At 34.5% G+C, this 14,748-nt stretch overlaps 1 protein-coding gene across 1 annotated transcript in view; it reads left to right on the top strand.

Annotated features, from left to right (window-relative positions):
• The window catches only part of LOC126911893 (uncharacterized), a 161,830-nt gene that overhangs the window by 144,851 nt on the left and 2,231 nt on the right, over positions 1-14,748 (top strand). The gene's annotated exons all lie outside the window — the stretch shown is intronic.

Here is a 14,748-nt window from a genome sequence, read left to right as displayed (position 1 = left end):
CAATAAAGCAGTGACAGCTTTATCTGAAAGCATTATAAATCCTTTTTATAACCCAAGGTGTTAACTAACTGTTTTAAATAACCATAATAACACTCTTATGTATGTTATTGACTATATTCGACTCTTAATTGCAGGCACACTGCTGCTAGTATAACACCATTCTATACACTTTATATTACTCTTGCCTGTAAAATCGTGGGCCTCTTTTGAGGTTACAAGTGTGTTAGAGAATGCTGTAACTCATTACTACAGGACTGCATTAACACTATTAACTTCGGCTATAGTCTCTATACAGGTTCTATATAGCTTATTTTAACTCTTAAGTGCTAGTTGGGCTGTACTTGTAGTACTATCATGTACAAACTGCAGTATCATGTTGTATTCTACAAATGTGTGAGCACTGCGGGATAACTATGTATTTCCACATTCAGAACGTTACTAAAGTATTCATGTTTCAATTGCGATTGTAAAGTGTCACAAGATACACACAAGGTGTCCGATGAGGTTTACTCAATCAGTATTTCCAAGTATGTAGTTTGTCACCTCATACACTGCTATTATACATACAAATATTTTTTACTTCTTTCATGTTTGATATAATAATAGTGTAAAAGCGTTGTATCGAAGACAACCGTCAAGAAACTCGTTGAACAGTCTATGAATTTAAGAAATATTTTGCCGATATCATATCAAAATTTGCGTCAAAACGATTATATAAGTAGATATAAAACAAATAGAAGTATAATGTTGTATATAACAATACGCCTGGATGCGTACGCATCTCAGGAACTCCCTCCTTGTTATCGAGACGGAATGTTGAATATTCCATGTGCCACCAGGCCGCGCCTGTTGTAGTGTGCGATGACAGTTAAAACTATTTCCTAACAATCGTCCGCGCATGTTGTAATTATGTGCGTCGATATTTGTGTTGTGGATTATATTGTTTTGTTCCATGTTCTATACATGTAGAAAGTTTTGGTTCTGTTGTAACAGACATCTCGTCGTTGTTAAATGTTTTAAAGGTTTTCTTAAATACCTGCGACATAATGATCAAATTGAGTGGTTTGAAGTATTTAAATAATACGAAACTTATTTTTTATTCTCCACGGTACCTACTCCGTGGAATTATCAAGAGTTTTACACCACAATGAGACTTATTGTACAAAATATGTGTTTGCGTTGTATCGAAGACAACCGTCAAGAAACGTACTGGGTGGACTGTGACGTCATAAAGTATAATATTTTGGGTGTGTTGTATCCCTGCTAGTATAAACTTAGTACATACATATATCTCTCTTGTCTCTTGGACTACATTATTGTTTGTATGTGTCGTGTTACAAAGTTCATTCAACTACAATTGTCCACAATATTTTGTGGCACATTTCCTTACCAAGGTGTCCGCTGAGACTTACTCAGTATTTCCAAGTAGTTTGTAGTGTCATGTACAGCTACTTATGTAATGATCGCTACATATTTCATGGTCAAAGTATTGTAAGAGTTGTATCGAAGAACAACCGTCAAGAAACTAGTTGAGAAAACATTTTTTCTAAGTCTATAACGTGAATTAAATAATAATACAACTTTATCACTCGATTGTGATATCAACATCATATTTTAGAATTAAAACAACTATTGTTCCACTTAGAACGTGGAGGTTACAATGTACAATACTGTTTGTTGAAAATTCTCTTCAAACGTTTTGCTACGTGTTTACGTAGTACGAAAATGATTACAAAACTGTATCAAAGACAACCGTCAAGAAACAACTAGTGATGAACTGTGTTTGTTGTAATCGATCAACGGATTGTATACAGGATACGCTGCATGTCTTTATCTATGTCGTCTCACTCATGTCCATGTCTTGTGTCCGACAGCTCATTAATCTTTGTATTCCTATAATCAACTGTTTCATGCGAAATATTTGTTCACAAGTAAAGTGGAACATTGCAGTTCCCACAATGAAGTCCTCACACTCTTGTAAGAGTTACATCGAAGACAACCGTCAAGAAACTCGTTGTTCTAGAAGCCGGCAATCTTCTTCTGGAGACTTCAGTTTTACAATTACATAATGTGTCAGTATTTCTAAACAGTTGGTACTTAACTGCCACTTACAAAATAATATGTTACTTTCGTGTTCATATAATACGAATATTGTCTAAAGTTGTATGGAATACAACCATCAAGAAACACAATTGTCCTTAATGTTGTGATGAAGGTGGTCAGATATGACGTCTCTAGGAGAGTAATTGAAATTGTATGATGTTTGAAATATTCCACGTCTCAACTCCGCATTCAGGCGCTCGATGAGACTGACTTTGTATGTCCAATGTACCGTCCGCCGTGCTTGTTCTAACTGTGTGCGTCGATATTTGTCTTACCAGTATTGTATATGAGTTCTGTCGAGGAACAACCGTCAAGAAACATTGAGTTAAATGATATGGGGTACATCAGAGTCTTTTATATCGAAATGTCTCCTTGTCTCGGCCGTGTCTACAGCGGTGCAGATGGTTATAACAATTGTGTTGAAGACAACCATTAACAAACTCTTTAAATAATCTACATTGTAGGGTTACTTGTATTTTCCCTCATTTCATGATTGAAATATTGTAAAAGAGCTGTATCGAAGACAACTATCAAGAAACTCCATTTAATTATATATAAACTTAAATTTTCTGCACTATTTTCAGTACTTTCGAATAATCGTCATTTGTAGCAAGAATATATTATCATAGATTCTAATTTCTCAAATTGTCTTAAAAGACAATCCCATATTCATTCCCAGTGAAACTTGTTGTACAAAATATTGTTCAAGTTGTATCGAAGGACAACCGTCAAGAAACTTCATTGTATTGTTATGTAAATCATCACTGTGGAAGAAAAGTAATATCCCACCCAAAACATAAATGTGAAAGGCTGCCAAGTTCGATAATATTGGAATGCTTCGCCTATAAAAGAAGAAAGATCTAAATAAGTACCAAGTTCCATACACAGACCTCAGTTAAAAATAATATAACTTGGCAAGTTTTAATAGAAAATAAAACTTGTACATAGAAAGTAAAACAAACTTGGCAAGTTTTCACACACTTTGTTATAAACCTACTAAACGCAATGAGTCAAGTATATAATTTTCTATTAAAACTTGCCAAGTTATATTATTTTTAACTGAGGTCTGTGTATGGAACTTGGTACTTATTTAGATCTCACTTCTTTTATAGGCGAAGCATTCCAATATTATCGAACTTGGCAGCCTTTCACATTTATGTTTTGGGTGGGATTTCATTTATTTTTGTTAGGTTTATTTTATTTTTTTCTTATTTTACTTTACTTTGACTAAATACAAACCTTCGTAACGAATTTAGGTCTGTACGACCATTGGAAGATATAGATAATTTTGTTTGTTTTAGTTCCTTAGGGGTATGAATTTACACCTTCATTATTTTTAAAACCGACTCACACTTGGCCATTTTCAGATTTTTTCCTTTACCTTGACCTAAAGACCTACCTCCATGCCAAATTTCAAGTCAATACGACCATTGGAAGTGGTCTAGGTTTTTGATGAGTGAGTGAGTGAGTCAGTCAGTCAGTCAGTCAGTGAGTGTATAGTAAAAGTAGCGATTTTCTGACGTCAATATCTCAAGACCTACAATAGGTACATTAATGAAATTTTGTATTTTAGATAAGTAAGTAGATCTCGACAGATACTAGAAATTTCATATGCGTAGATAAAATAGATTTTGAGTTATAGGTGGGTCGAACTTGGCCCGAAATGGTTCGTGTAATATAACCCACGGCCGGTGTGTCGGTTTTTTGCTCGAACTTGGCGGACACACTGCCGTGTGTCTAGATCTACACCTCCATTAAAAAGAGATAGCAATAACATAAATATTTCTGTCCTTGTCATTTTATGCATGATGTCACTGACATGTCATTTGTTTTTTGTTAAACGTACATAATGGAAATTAGTCTTGTCTCTGTGTGACATACGTCAAAATGTATGGGTTTTAATAGTGTTTGTGTCAATCTTTTCGCAAAATGTAAAGTACTAATGTACTCTAGTAGTTTTAACACAAACTTACTTTGTATTGTGGAAAATATGTCCGAGTGAGGAGAGAACTGTGTAATGTTGATGTATCTTTTAAATAAAATATATTTCATACCGACAAAATGTCCTGTAATGGCGAGTACATAAATGTATTCTAGAATCAGTATTTACAAGATACAACAACCGAATGTTGTTTTATTTATATTTGTAGTAGTGGTAGTGTTAAGCCTTTGGGTGTGGGATCATACACGCCCATTAACTCGGGCCTGGGGGGTGTAGAGTCACCTACTCTACTCTTCACTTGGGCAATTCCTGTCTGGCGCGTCCATGTCGCGGGGGTGGGCATCTTACACTTCAGTAGGCCCAGTCCTGCGGGGTATAACGTGGAACCCGTGCCCAGGGTTACGGGCGAAGACTTCAACAAGTGGAGGCACATCGCGAGAGCTACGATATCCAGGGAAAATGCATCATTGTCAACCACGAGCATTCTGTCAAGAATGTACGACTGAGGAGGAGGAAGTTGCTCTACGGTCGTTTTACACAAGATACCCTTTTTAATGTTTGAAAATACATAGAGATATGTACTAAATGTTTAAGGTATTTGAGGCGTTTAACATCGTGTTTATATTGAGTTCTATCGAGGAACAACTGTCAAGAAACTCTATTGTCTAAGAAATGTGGTGTTGTAATGTTCTCCAAGGGTTAATGAGAAGGCCACATATGTATTTCTAACATATTTAATGATCAAAATATCATCTAAAAGTTGTATTGAAGAACGATTATGAAGAAACTACAACCGATGATTCGTGCTTGTTCTAATTGTGTGCATCGATATTTGTCGCGTGAATTATATTGTCTTTATCTATGTCTAAATCTACATATAGTTCAGTGAATATTTAAACTGATAATGAAACATACATTACATCTTGAAAGTTCCACGTCAGACTGACCCTAATAATAGTTTGCAGTCTCAAATGCATTTAAATAACACGAAACTTTACAAGTTGTATCGAAGACAACCGTCAAGAAACTTAATATTATTATAATCTTTGAAATGTAAAAATAGATTTGCCTGCGGCTCCATACCAGTAGAACCACTGCATCGTTCCCTGTCTCAGAGACAATATTACTGACTGCTACTGTGGCAAATGTTCACTATATACGGACTTGTGTGTGCGTCGATATATGTCGTATGAATTATATTGTCTGTATTGTTGTAATTGTTGCCATTGTTGCTATAGTTGGTATTGTATTGTAATAATTACTAATGTGTTATGTAATACATATACAAATATACATTTAAATATTGATAGTATCATCGATGTATGGTTTACATACTCTTTCACAGTCTCAACAGATATGAGACCTCCTCATTAATGTTTCTAGTAGTTTGTATAGTGGTTTGTGCTCCGGTTCACTGTACACTCGAAAACAAACTCTAATATTTCCCCACTAAGGACGACAATAAAGTGCTCGCTCGTGGAGTGTCCGTATCTAACATGTGCCACGCTTGTATCAAAGACAAACATCAAGAAACTCGTAACGTACTCACTGTAAATGTAATTTTCCCCACCGAATTCTGCTATGGGACATCGAACACCGTTTGATTCTTAAAAGAGTTTTTTACTCAGTATTACCAGATGACGAATGCTGATGTACCAGATGACGTATCTATTTTGTATGTTTACAAATACTTTGCAGTTACATAAACTGCTGATTACAATTAGTATACAACCTGTGTAATTACGTGCGACATAAATATATTGTATTTATTAAAGTTGTAGCGAAGACAACCAGTAAGAAACGTTGAGTAGTGTAGCGACAGACTAGTTTGTTCTAGTTGTGTGTGTCGATATTTGTCGCGTGAATTATATTGTCTTATAGTCCAGTTCGTCACATTGATATTCATATTCGATGAATAAATGCCAATATTAATATATTGTGAACTATCAACTGTTTCCCCAAACGTTGGAACTCCAATGAATTTGTTCAACGAGGCCCATATCACATATTCAGCAACTAATCTTTAATTAGTTGCTTTTGAAATGTCAACATTTTCCTATAATATTTTCATAACACTATATTTTGTAAATTTTTCACTAAAAATGAATAACCGCCAATGTACTAATTGTGTGCGTCGATATTTGGCGCTCTAAATATCGACGCACACAATTAATATTCCGAGTCTCACGATCCGATACAAGTTCATTAAATAACTTCCATGTATTGGATTGTTCATGACTGTTGTGTGGCTTGTGTTGAGTACAACCGTCAAGAAACTCGTTGCGCAGTCTATGAATGGTAAAAAACATACTTTTAATTGCCAGTTGGGATAAACATTACCCGTAATGACACAATACAAACAACATTCTCCCCCCCCCTCCACTTCACGCTCTACGTACATATTAAATATTTCTCACGAACTAAATATACCAATGTTCTACCAGCAAGTTCAGTGCACGGGGTGTGTGCTAGTTCTAGCTGTGTGCGTCGATATTTGTCTTACCAGTATTGTATATGAGTTCTGTCGAGGAACAACCGTCAAGAAACTCGTGTCTGGAAACTCCTGTCGTAATCTTAGATCATTGATAGGGTATACATTTCAATATAAAGAACAATGGTTCTGAAAAACTTAATTAAAATAATACTAATCATAATTTAGGGATACATGCCCATTAAAGTCTTTCTAAGAACGCCTTGACGTAATATGAACAAGAATTTCTCCACTTACAACTTAAAACACACTAAACTTCACAGTCACTTCACTTCTTAACTTTTGTAAACTTCACAGTCTTAAGTTTTCTATGAAATTAAATGATTAAAGATAGTGGTGTGCTGTTTAGTAGTCTCATAAACAAGTACTCTTTAATATTTCCCACTTATGTTTAAAACATAAGAATTGTGTCGAAGACAAGCATTAAGAAACTCTTTAAATTATCTACTATTTATTATCCCTCATTTCATGATTGAAATAATGTAAAAGATTTGTATCGAAGACAACTATCAAGAAACTTCATTGTATTGTTATGTAGAGACAACAATACTATTATTTTTTCTTTCCTTGTCATTTTGTGCATATTAATGAAATCTATAACAATTACATAATATGTCAGTATTTCTAAACAGTTGGTAGTTAACTGCCACCTACAAATATTTTCTACTTCTTTCATGTTTGATATAATGATATTGTAAAAGCGTTGTATCGCGCTAATAATTCTGATGGTAAAGCCTGTTGTAAGTCATGTGTTATATTAACAGGTTTAATGTGGCATGTTGATAATTATGTTCCTATATCCGAATAGTTGGTAGTCTATTAAAGGACTACTAACAAATGTTTCCTTCGTATTCATGTAATACGAACATTTTCTAATGTTGTATCGAATACAGCCAGCAAGAAACTCCACTAATCAAAATATACTCAAAATGACTCTTAGAACATTATGGTGCATTCACTGCACTGTCTTTCTAATCTGTGCTCAATGTTTTAATGAGTGTGTTAACACCTTCACATTATTGACTTAAAATATATGAATTTGCTAAATAATGTTTCACGTATTTAACTAATACGTGAATTAAAGTTGTATCGAAGACCACTGTCAAGAAACGTTTTGTATTGCCAATATACATAATAATATTATGGATTTGTGTTGTACCCCAAATAGGATTACAGTTATAAAGCATTCCTCGCTTTGTCTTTGTCTGTGTTGTAAGTGGACAGTAAATTTTGGAAATTCAATGAATTTTCCCGATAAGGTACTCAATCAGTACCTACTTCCAAGTGTGTAGTCTGTCACCTTGTAGACTACTACTTACAAATATTTTCCTCTCATTTGAAATATTGTAAGAGAGTTGTATCGAAGACAACATATACAAAGTTGTGTCGAAGACAGTCAAGCAATGTGCTAGTGACAACCGCGCTTGTTCTAATTGTGTGCGTCGATATATGTCGCGTGAATTATATTGTCTTAAATCTAATGGGTCTTCATAAGATATCATGGCCTGTATCCCAAGACTTCACGTTTGTTAAATACTCAATGTGATATATCAATATGTATTAAATATTGAACGTTGCATAGATTGTTTCCATTACGTCACGTAAGGTGTCCGATGAGGTTTACTCAATCAGTGTTTGTGACTATGTAGCTTGTAGATACGATATATTTGTCCAAATATTGTCAAAGACAATTTATTTAGAGGTTTACATCTCACTTTCAATGTCGCATTCAGCCACAATGAGGCTTATTGTACAAAATATGTGTTAGCGTTGTATCGAAGACAACCGTCAAGAAACTTATTGGATAGACTATGAGATACATAAAGTATATGATGATTCCTGCTAGTATAAACTTAGTACATACATATATCTCTCTTGTCTCTTGAACTACATTCGGATTATTCTCCAAAATATCTTTGTTCCAACTTACAATATTTCATGTGTAATGAATTCAATTGCAACAAATGCCTTTTTCTTATTCATTTATTAAAAAGGTCTCTGTCAAAGACAACCGTCAAGAAACGTTTTGTATTGCCATTATATACGTACAGCAACATTATATCGAATCTGATCGTCGTCACCATAAATGATAAATGATAAATGATATTTATTTCTGTAAATAGATTATAAAATAACACTTTTACACGTCAATATTTCAAATAGCTAGATGAGGCCGGCATTTCCTATCCGACTACTCTGAGAAGAAATGCCGAAACAAACTCAGAGGTCATAGTCTCTTTTAAAGTCCAGACAAAATCAATTAAAGATGTCGGAGAACCGTGCAAGTTTATTCTGTAGTGGTCTTTTGAGGAAAGAACCACAGCAGTTTGAGCGGACCTGTTCAGATGGCAGCACGCATGTGTCAGTTTACAATGAGCTCAGCTGACGGCTGTTGCTGAATGATCCGACGAACAATACCAACCAAAAGAACATTTGGGTAGGCCACACAAATGCTCACACTGTCAGAATATAATTAACTAAAAGTGAAATGACTAGGCAAACTCACGCACGGTCCTCAAACTAACAATTTTAAAAATAATATGTGAAAACAAAAAAATATCGAATGATATTAATGTATATCATGTCAAATTGTATAAAAATGTAACTTGTGTTACAAACATGTCAACATGGCCTGTGTGGACATTATAGCGGCTCACTCCCAAGCCTGACTATCATCTAAGTAGTCTTTAATTTTATAAAAAGCTTTACTATACAGTTTTTCTTTAATAACATTTTTAAATACATTCTCCATAATGCCATTATATATTTGGGAAACTTGTAATGCAATTATATACGTGCAGCAACATTCCTAAAAGGAATAGAGTTATAAAGAATTCCTCGCTTTGTCTTTGTCTGTGTTGTAAGTGGACAGTAAATTTTGAAAATACAATGAATTTTCCCGATAAGGTACTCAATCAGTACCTACTTCCAAGTGTGTAGTCTGTCACCTTGTAGACTACTACTTACAAATATTTCCCTCTCATTTGAAATATTGTAAGAGAGTTGTATCGAACACAACCGTCAAGAAACTTATGTATCTGCGTATAACCATGTAACAAATCGACACCAGCAATTTATACTACGCTAACTCGAAATTTGGAAAAAACTTTTTTTATGCCAAATTGCTTAAAATGTGTGTTTACATACGTCATAAAAAAATTGAGAAGAAATATGCAAAAATAAGAAAGTTACAAATCTTATAAAACGCTAAGTAAAGGTACTTTTTGAAATCACTCGATTTACATTACGCCAACTATTATTAGCGGAGTGTGCGCGCGGATCACTTTGGTCAAAGTCCGTGCAACACTGCACTAACTCATAGATAGCGTAGTTTAGTGCGTGCGTGTTGCGTGTTGTTCGTATGTAAAATGAACGACTTAGCGAATTTTACATAGTAAATACTTATGTGTTAACGTATTAATTAGTTTATTAATGGTACGTTGACTATTCTTTTTGTGAGTAAGTACATGTTCTTTATAAAATATTGAAATATGCATCAGATGATTGATCATGCACTACGACCTCCCGTACTACACTACGCTAACATAAGTTAGACGTGTATAAGATGTAATTTTTTTTGATGAATTACGTTTATATACGGCTAACTTGCGCTAAATCAAAAAATAGAAATAATTAAGAAAATATAAATATGAGATATTACAATGAATAAATTAAATATTAAGCATACCAAATTTCAAAAAAGTATCTTAATTAATGTAAAAGTTATCACGTTTTTCCCTTTAAACGCCTCTACTGTAAAGTACGCTTTTTGAGTTAGCGCAGTATAAATTGCTGGTGTCGAAATAGTCAATATCGATATTACAGTCATTTCTAAAAATGATTTCTATTACTGTATGTGTCTATATCTAGAAAAATATTTTTTGCATGATCGGCTAAAGCGTCGATATATGTCGCGTGAATTATATATAGTCTTTATATAAGTCTTAGTCGTCATATAAATGGGTTATCCATGTGTAATATCTCAACATTTCATGTAATACAGTAATATGTATCGAAAGACAACTATCAAGAAACTTATTGAGTGATTATGAGTGTACTTAAGTTTCCCCTCTTGTTTTGTTACCATCCGACTACACACAGATCATTTATTTCTATATAATAAAAATATGTCGTTTCACGTGGTCATTCCTATCAATATTTAAACTGATAATGAAATATACAAGTTCCACGGATGTTTCAGACTGACATGACCTAGTCAGTACCTGCAATTAGTTGGAGTCTCAAATGTTTCCTACGTATTTAAATAATACGACACTTTACAAGTTGTATCGAAGACAACCGTCAAGAAACTAGTTCTCGTCAACTGGAGTACCTATATTGTCTCCCAATATTTCCATTTTCCTCAACAGTTTCAATGATACTTGTCTATTTATTATGGTTGTAATTACTGACTCGTCGGTATTTACTTAATGTTCAGCAGTTCTTACAATGTAGTGTTCCCGTTTACTGACAGCTCCGATATAACTGATGGCGATTGCTTCTGCCTCGAGTGTATAGAGTACAGTTTCATTACTTGTTGCTGTTGTACCACTGTGCAACAAGTCAGTTTAGTACACGGGGAGTCTGCTAGTTCTAACTGTGTGTGTCGATGTTTGCAAGTACTGACTGGGTGTAATCTTTTCAATACCTTTTATAGGGTCGTCTCAGTATAAGAAGAGGTTAGGCACATATCGAGATATAAATAAGTACTTTGCCTCAGAGGCTTCAAGATATTTGTAATTCCCTCTCAGTATCATTGCTCGGAGTTGTTTAACAATTACTCGTACAATGAGTATTGTGTGCGCTCTGTGGGGTGTGCGTCGATATTTTGTCAATAGTTCGGTAGGTACTCGTACAACGATGTTGCAAGTTCGATTCATGTCGTGTCAAATGTTCTTGGAAGTAAATTCAACCAATTCTAAGTAAAGAAGACAACCGCCAAGGAACTCATTAGTCGCCATTAATAATTCGTGGATCGTTGTAGTTGTTATTGTTTGTGTCAATATTACTCCATACTCGTCACATTCTCCACGTCTCCAGTCACTATTGTCTAGTGATTAGCGTTGTACTAAACTCTAGTTGAAGTTGTATCGAAGACAACCGTCAAGAAACTACAAATACATTCGTGACATCTTTATATAAACATCTCACATAACTATACATGTATGCCGCGAATGTATACAAACACGAATATTCCCACTTATTCAAAGTTATTTAACCCTACTACGAAAGAGCGCCAATGAATTAATTAATTAACGTATTCATTGTAAATGTACTTTTTATATTGAACTCGGCTATGGGACATCGAACACCGTTTCAATGTTCTTTAAATATTGTCCCCAGAGACATTCAAGCTCCTGATGAAGTTTCTCTAATCAGTATGTCCACTACTTACATGATATAATACAATTTCCCCACTTACAACTATTCGCTGTGCTAAGTGGTAATTTTATATTTCAATGTCATTCGCAGACATTTCTAACACATTTAAAGATTAAAGTATTGTATAAAGTTCTATCAAAGAACATCCGACAAGAAACTTGACAACTAATGAAAAGCAAAAACGCTTATCCCAATCATCTCTACTGTCCAGATCCAGGTTTAAACACATTTTAATGATTTAAAGTGATCATTCACGTAGAATATTTCTCAGATGTTTACAAGGCATTTGTCATCCGTTCAGTATTTCCAAGTAGCTTGTTATATGATGTACAGCTACTTACATATGTAATGGTCAACTAAGTATTTTATGATTAAAATGTTTATGTTACATGTTTATCGGAGAACAACCGCCAAGAAACTAGTTGAGAAAGCATTTTTTCCAAGTCTGATATATATTTCTCTTTTAAAATGTCATTCTTTAATTCTGTGTGTATATCAGAATATGAAATGAACAACGATGTCCCCACTTATGAAGGCATGTATGTACTCGTCTGAAGTGGAGTATACATAATGTTGCTATTTGTTACATTTAATGTTACAGATGGCAATCGTCTTTTCTGTGTTAACTTTAACGCGATATATGTAAATCAACAATTTCCCCACTTAGTACCATTTGTCGTTCCACGTGATTATTCTTATCAATATTTAAACTGATAATGAAACATACATTACATTTTGAAAGTTCCACGTCAGACTGACCCTAATAATAGTTTGCAGTCTCAAATGTATTTAAATAATATGAAACTTTACAAGTTGTATCGAAGACAACCGTTAAGAAACTAGTTCTCGTCTACTGGAGTACCTAAATGTAGTTTGCACATATGTTTCTGGTGCTGGTCGCATGAATTATATTTTGATTCATTAAATGCTTCTTCTTTCCCACTTATGTTTAAAACATAAGAATTATTGTGTTGAAGACAACCATTAAGAAACTCTTTAAATAATCTACATTGTAAGGTTACTTGTATTTTCCCTCATTTCATGATTGAAATATTGTAAAAGAGTTGTATCGAAGACAACTATCAAGAAACTTCATTGTACGTATTGTTATGTAAATCATCGCTAGACACCAAATGCTACATCTCCATTAAAAAGAGACAACAATAACATATTTTCTTTTGTCCTTGTCATTTTGTGCATGACGCCACTGACATGTGATTTGTTTTTTTGTTTGTTAAACGTACATAATGGAAATTAGTCTTGTCTCTGTGTGACATGCGTCAAAATGTATGGGAAAGTAAGTTTTCGTCATAAAAATATTTGTCATGATTTTTTAATAAAGCAAAATGTAAACTACTAATGTACTCTAGTGGTTTTAAGACAAACTTACTTTGTACTATGTAAAATATGTCCGACTGAGGAGAGAACTGTGTAATGTTGATGTATCTTTTAAATAAAATTTGTTTCATACCGACAAAATGCCCTATAATGGCGAATTCATAAATGTATTCTAGAATTAGTATTACAAGATACATCAACTGAATGTTGTTTTATTTATATTTGTAGTAGTGGTAGTGTTAAGCCTTTGGGTGTGGGATCATACACGCCCATTAACTCGGCCCTGGGGGGAGTAGAGTCACCTTCTCTACTCTTCACTTGGGCAATTCCTGTCTGGCGCGTCCATGTCGCGGGGGTGGGCATCTTACACTTCAGTAGGCCGGAGTGTGTAGATGGCGAAGTTCAGCAGGGACCCAGTCCTGGGGGGTATAACGCGGAACCCGTGCCCAGGGTTACGGGTGAAGACTTCAATAAGTGGAGGCACATCGCGAGAGGTACAATATCCAGGGATATGCATCATTGTCAACCACGAGCATTCATTAGAATTTACGACTGTTCTACACATGATATCCTTTTCAGTATTAGAATATATGTATCTGAAAATGACAGATTTGTTGCTTTCAAGCACACTATCGAATATATTTGTATGTTTCGTCAACGTTGTATCGAAGACAACCGCCAAGAAACTTATTATAACCTTTGAAATGTACAAAATGTACTACGCCATGGTTTCTTTCCATCAGAACCTGTGCATTGTTCCATGTCTCAGAGACAATATTACTGACTGCTACTGTGGCAAATGTTCACTATATACGGACTTGTGTGTGCGTCGATATATGTCGTATGAATTATATTGTCTGTATTGTTTCTTCCATATTCATATCTTGGGTTCCAAAGCCCGTCCTGATAAAACGTTTGACATACGAGATACATCGGTCATCATTTCTAGGAACGTCTTGATGCGATATAGGTACAACGATAATTTTCCCACTTAGAACGATACTAAAGTGGTCGTTATACACAGAATATCTATGTTCCAACACTCAATATTTCATGTGTGTAATATGAAAAAGGTCTCTGTCAAAGACAACCGTCAAGAAACATTTTGTATTGCCATTATATACGTACAGCAACATTATTCCAAATAGGATTATAGTTATGAAGCATTCCCCGTCTTGTCTTTGTCGTTATTACGTGGGACATAAATATATTGTATTTATTAAAGTTGTAGCGAAGACAACCAGTAAGAAACGTTGAGTAGTGTAGCGACAGACTAGTTTGTTCTAGTTGTGTGCGTCGATGTTTGTCGCGTGAATTATATTGTCTTATCTATGTAATTATTTTTATATTTATATTTTGTCTAGTTTGTCATATTGATATTCATATTCAATTAATAAATGCCAATATTAATATATTGTGAACAATCAACTGTTTCCCCAAACGTTGGAACTCCAATGAATTTGTTCAACGAGGCCCATATCACATATGGTGC

The sequence above is a fragment of the Spodoptera frugiperda genome, chromosome 19 (genome assembly GCF_023101765.2).
Source record: "Spodoptera frugiperda isolate SF20-4 chromosome 19, AGI-APGP_CSIRO_Sfru_2.0, whole genome shotgun sequence".
Classification (NCBI taxonomy): domain Eukaryota; kingdom Metazoa; phylum Arthropoda; class Insecta; order Lepidoptera; family Noctuidae; genus Spodoptera; species Spodoptera frugiperda.
This window is presented reverse-complemented; position numbering and strand designations above follow the sequence as displayed.